Below are 6,584 nucleotides of genomic sequence, written 5' to 3' on the forward strand. Positions count from 1 at the left end.
TCCGCCAAACTGGGAGACATCCCCCACTAGGTGCAGACCAACACCTCACACCTCACACGGCAGGGTACACCCCTGAGACGAAGCTTCCAGAGCAACAATCAGACAGCAACACTCGCTGTTCAGCAATATTCTATCTTCTGCAGCCTTCGTGCATTGAATTATGAAATTCTTGTAGTGTGTTTGCCAGCTCTATCAAGTCAGTTATGTTCTTTTCTATAATGGCCATTTTGCCTGTCAACTCCTGCACTGTTGTATTGCAAATCTTAGCTTCGGCTTCCTGAGATGGAGTTTCATCGTTCTCCTGAATGATCTTCATTCCTATCCATATTCCGAATTCTATTTCTGTCATTTCAGTCATTTAAGCCTGGTTAAAAACCATGATCGAGAACTAATGCAGTCGTTAGGAGGAAAGAAGATACTCTCTGGCTTTTTGAGTTGTCAGAGTTCTTGCACTAGTTCCTTCTCATCTTCATGGGCTGATGTTCTTTCAGTCTTTTAAGTTGTTGTCTTTTAGATTTTTTTCTTTTTTAAATTATACTTTAAGTTCTAGGGTACATGTGCACAACATGCAGGTTTGTTACATATGTATACATGCACCATGTTGGTTTGCTGTACCCATTAATTCGTTATTTACATTAGGTATTTATCTTAATACTATCCCTCCTCCATCCCCCTACCCCACCACAGGCCCCAGTGTGTGATGTTCCCCACCCTGTGTCCAAGTGTTCTCATTGTTCAGTTCCCACCTATGAGTGAGAACATGCCTATTTGATGACCTTAGGGGTTTGATTTTGGCATAAGGTGGGTTGAGTTGACTGGCTTTGTTACTGGAAAATTTTAGGGGACCAAGACTCACCTCAGGACTCCTGGACTGCATGCTGTAACTCTGGGGGACTTATATCAGGCCCTAGCTTTGTTCTCTGGCTCCTTGACATTTGGAACCTGCTGCGCTGGAGGGGTTGAGGTGCTCCCAGACCACAGGTCACAATACTCTGATGGGAGGTCCCAGCCAAAGCACTTTGTAGGGTGGTGGCAGCAGGATCCATCCTCATTTGCATGTGCTAGCAGCAGTGGCAGTGACAGCACAGTGTGGTCCATGCTCATCAGCTGCAGCATGGTGCCAGCGGGTGCCAGTTTGCGAGCGTCTCTGTGGAAATTCACAGAAGTGGTCATGGTAGTATGGTGTGGGGCTAGGGTGGAGGCCCCTGCCAGCAATTGTGTGCACATTCATGCCAGTTGTGGTGTTAGCACAGGGGTGGGATGCTGATGAGCACAGGACTGTGCACCCTCTGTGTATATTCATGCTGGTGGTGATGGCCACTCAAGGTGGGTGTATTAGTCTGGTCTCGTGCTGCTATAAAGAACTGCCTGAATACTGGGTAATTATTAAAGGAAAGAGGTTTAACTGACTCACAGTGTAGCATGGCTTGGGAGGCCTCAGGAAACTTACAGTTATGATGGAAGGGGAAGCAAACACATTCTTCTTTACATGACAGCAGGAAGGAGAAGTGCCAAGCAAAGGGGGAAAAGCCTCTTATAAAACTATCAGATATCATGAGAACTCATTCACTATCACAGGAACAGCATGGGGATAACTGCCTCCATTATTCAGTTACCTCCAACTCGGTCCCTCCCATGACACAGAAGGAGGAAGAGCCACATACTTTTAAACAACTAGATCTTGTGTGAACTCAGAGTAAGAACTCACTTATCACCAAGGGGATGGTGCTACAGCATTCATGAGTAATGTACCCATATGATCCAATCACCTCCCCCTCCAGGCCCCACCTCCAACATGGGGAATCACGTCACAACATGAGATTTATTTTATTTTATTTCTTGCTTATTATTCTTTTTACAACATGAGATTTAGAGGAGACAGACATCTTGACCATATCACAAGGTATGCCAATAACATCATCAGCAGAAATTTTGGACGCCAGAAGGCAGTGAGTTGATATGTTCAAAATGCTGAAGAAAAAAAAAAACTCTTTCAACCAAGAATCCTATATCTGGATGGAGATATGACAGAAAGATTAATGACTAGATGTTCCTGGTGCTTTTCCCAAAGAGGGAGCTGCAGCTGCACCCTTTCTCCATGGCCTGAGCCGTTATGGTGCCATGACATCTTAGAACTGGAGCCACTGCTGCTCTGTGCTCTACTTCAGGGACCTTAGAAGACATTGTGCCCTTCATTCCCGGGGCTTGCTGCCACTGTACCCCATACCCCCAGAACCTGGGTTGCACAGTGATGCACCATTTTTAAGCTGAGTTGCTGATGTACCCCACTCCCTGGGGCCAGACTACTACAGAGCTGCTCCATCCTCCTGGGTCCCAGTTGCTGCTGTGTCTGGCCTTTCTGGGCATGAGTGGAGTCAATGCCTTGCTGGGAATCAGAACTGTGGCTAAGTGATGCAGCTCCACTTCCTGGGGCTGAGCTGACACAGTGCCCCACCTCTTCAGAAATTGTAGCTGTGGCTATGCTGTGCAGCCCCACCTCCTGAGGCTGAAGTGTCATGGTACCCCATGGCTACCCAGAAACCAGAACTTCAAATGAGCTGTGCAGCCCCCACTCCCCAGGAACCAAAACTGCAGTTGTGTTGTGTGATGGCTCCTTAAGAACTAGAATCACTCCTTGCAATCTAAGCTGCTGAGGTGCTCCACATGGGGAATGGAGTCATCTTTGTGGCACCTGCCTCTTGGGGCATGAACTATAGCTGTGCCCTGCCACTCCTGGGTACTTGCCACCACTGTAGCCTGTCTACCAGAGCCTGGGCTACTATGATGTTCCACCATCCCAAGATTTGGAGTCACTATTGTATGGTGTCCTGTTCCCTGGGGCCTGAGTTGCTGCTGTACTCTGATGCTCCTATGACCTAAATTGATTCTCTGCCCCACACTCTGGGGCCTGAGCCTCTAAAGCACTTGTTCATTCCCTGAGCCATGTCATTACTGCACTCTGCCACCCAAAGTCAAAGTCAGAGCTCATAAACAATTAGAAAACAAAATACAAAATGGCAGCAGTGTATCTTCACCTATCTGTAATAACCTTGAATGTAAATGGACTAAATTCACCAAGCAAAGGACATAAAGTAGCTGAATGGATAATGAAATGAGATCAAACTATATGCTGCCTATAAGAAGCTCACTTTAGCTTTCAGGACTATTGTGTGTGTGTGTTTCTTCTTTCTAATTTGCTCTTGAGGTCTCTCTCAAGAGAGTTGATAGAGACTTTAGCTCTTTTATGATGGGACTTCAAAGGATTTGGTGATGGATGTTTACATTGTACTTTTCTTAGGATACTTCTTTACTCTGGCAGACAGTCTAATGCCTAAGTGTTTGACCTGTGGTCAGGTGTCCCTCTCACAGGAAACTCGTTTATACTGGCAGATGCTCTTGTCTGTCCTGTGTTCAGCTTATTCCTGCCAAGACAGCCACTCTCTAGGAGAGCCCTGACCAGGAAATAATTTATTTTACTGTGTGTTGGTTAGGTGAGACACAGAGGAGGCAACTCAACAAAACACAGGAAGTAACAGAAGTAGTTTATTACTTCCTGACCCCAGAGAGAAGAGGGAAGCATGCCTCATAGGACCAGTGCGAACTGGGGAGCCATCTGGGACATGCATATACAACCAGTAGGTGGGGAGCAAAAGAGAGACACATGGACCTGTGGTTTGAGTCATTTATTGGGGCCCACGGTGTTACCCAAGAAGTTTTCTCACAGAGACTTCTGTTAGGTATAGAGCAATCAGGTAAGAGTTCCACGGAGGAAAGTTATGACTTAGAGGTGGTCACTGCATATCTGTATGGTCCATATGGGGTGTAGGGGTCAGTGGTACAAAGCAAGAACATTGTATCTACTGTCCCGTAGGGAGGTGGTCACTAGGAGGTGGTTGTATAAGGAAGATACCTGTATCAACCATGATGAGGAACAATAAAGAGGCAGAGAACTAGAAATTGTTGCAGGGGTGACTGATGCCTGCTTCTAGTATGAGGAAGTCCAACCTAGATTTAGAATAAATGCCAAAGAAACATAAAATTACAAGAATTCACTAGAAGGACATACATAGGCTGAAAATGAAGGGATGTAAAAAGATATTCCATGCAAATAACAACCAAAAAAGAGCAAGAGCTGCTATACTAACATCAGACAAAATAGACTTCAAGTCAAAAACTGTCACAAGAGACAAAGAAGTTCATAACATAATGATAAAGGCATCAAGAGGACATAATAATTGTAAATATATATGTACCTAACATTGGAACACCAAAATATGTAAATCAAATATTAATGGACATAAATAGAGAAATAGCAATATAATGATAGTAGGGACTTGAATACCCTACTTTCAAAACTGGAGAGATCAACCAGACAGATGATTAACAAGGTAATATTGAACCTGAACTACACATTAGACCAAACAGACTGAATGGACATACACAGAACATTCCATCCAATAGTAGCAGAACACACACTCTTCTCAAATGAACTGAAACATTCTCCACGATAGATCATATGTTAGGACACAAAACATGTCTCAAAAAATTTAAGAAGACTGAAATTATATCAAGTATCATTTCTAACCACCATGGTATGAAACTAGAAATAACAGGAAGAAAACTGGAAAATTAATAAATCTGTGGAAATTAAACAACACACTCCCCAAAATCAATGGGTCAAAGAAGAAATCAAAAGAGAAGTTAAATATATCTTCAGACAAACAGAAATGGAAATACAATATATTAAAACTTACAGGATACCACAAAAGCAGTTCTAAGCAGGAAGTTTATAGCCATAAATGGCTACATTTAAAAAGAAAGATGGAGATAGCCTAACATTACACCTTGAGGGGCTAGAATAAGAATAACTAAAACCAAAGTTAGAAGAAGGAAAGAAATAATAAAGAGCAGAGCAGAAATAAATCAAATAGGAAACAGAGAAAGTATAGGAAAAAAAACCTAATAGCTGGTTTCTCTAAAAAATAAAACCAATAAATTCATAGCATAAGAAAAAAAAAGACTCAAGTAAAATGAAAATATTACAATGAATGCCTCAGAAATAAAAAGGATCACAGGGTATTATTATGAGCAATTACATGCCACCAAACTGGATAAACAAGGGAAAATGGATTAATCCTAGAAAAATACAGCCTACCAATATTGAATCAGAAAGAAATGAAAACCCTGAACAGACTGATAACAAATACAGAGACTGAAGGAGACATTAAAACCTGACAAAGAAAACCCCAGGACCAGATGCCATCGTGGCTGAATTCTACCAAACATTCAAAGAAGAATTAATACCAATCATTTTTAAACTCTTCCAAAAATATAACTAGAAGCAATACTACAAAATACATGTTTATGGTGCCAGCATTACCTTGATAATGAAACCAAAGACAGTGCAAGAAAACTATAGGCCTGTATCTCTGATGAGCATAGACGCAAAAATTCTCAATAAAATACTCACACACTGAATTCAACAATAGATCAAAATGATTATACAGCATGACCAAGTGGGATTTATCTGTGGCATGCAAGGCTGATTGAAGACATGCAAATCAATCGATGTGATACATCACATTAAAACAATAAAAAATAAAAACCACTTGATCTCAATTGATGCAGAAAAAGCATGTGACAAAATTCAATATAATTTCTTGATTATAAGCTCTCAACAACATAAGTATAAAAGGAAATTTCCTCAATATGATAAGGGAAATTTAGGAAAAGCCCATAGCCAACATCATAATCTATGGCAGAAAACAGATAGCTTTCCTCTAAGATTTAAGAAAGATTTCCTCTAAGATGAGGCTAAGATCTCAACACTTGTATTCAAGTAGTACTAGAAGTAACAGCAAGAGCAACCAGGCAAGAAAAATAAATAAAATGTATATAAGTCAGAAAAGCAGAAGCAAAATTATTTCTATTTGCAGTTAACATGGTCCTATACGAAGAAAACTCCAAAGATTCCACTAGAAAACTGTTAGAATAAACAAATTCAGTAAAGTTGCAGAATATAAAATCAAAATACAAAAATGGGTTGCATTTTTGTATACCACTAATGACCTATCCAAAAAAAATTTGAGAACACACAATCACTTAAAAAAGAAAAAAAAAAAAAAAAAAGGAATAAATTTAACCAAAAAGAGAAAGATTTGTACACTGAAAACTATAAAACATTAATAAAAGAAATTGAACACTCAAATGGAAAGATGTATTATGTTCCTGGTACACATACATACAATAGAATGTTATTCACGTTTAAAAAGGATCTTGTCATTAGCCATACATGAATACACCTCGAAGACATTATGCTAAGTGAAATAAGCCACACACAGAAAGAAAAATACAGCATGATCTCGCTTATATGTGGAATGTAAAAACAAAAACAAAAACAACACAGTTGAATACAAAGAGTCAGAGAATACAATGGTGGTTACCAGGGGGTTTCGAGGGGTGAGGAGCAAATAAGAGGAGGTAAGTCAAAGGATACCAAGTTGGAGCAATTAATACTGTTAAAGTGTCCATACTACTCAAAGCAATATACAGTTTTGACATAATCCTTACCAAAATTCCAATGT

The sequence above is a fragment of the Chlorocebus sabaeus genome, chromosome 12, assembly GCF_047675955.1.
Source record: "Chlorocebus sabaeus isolate Y175 chromosome 12, mChlSab1.0.hap1, whole genome shotgun sequence".
Taxonomy (NCBI): Eukaryota; Metazoa; Chordata; class Mammalia; order Primates; family Cercopithecidae; genus Chlorocebus; species Chlorocebus sabaeus.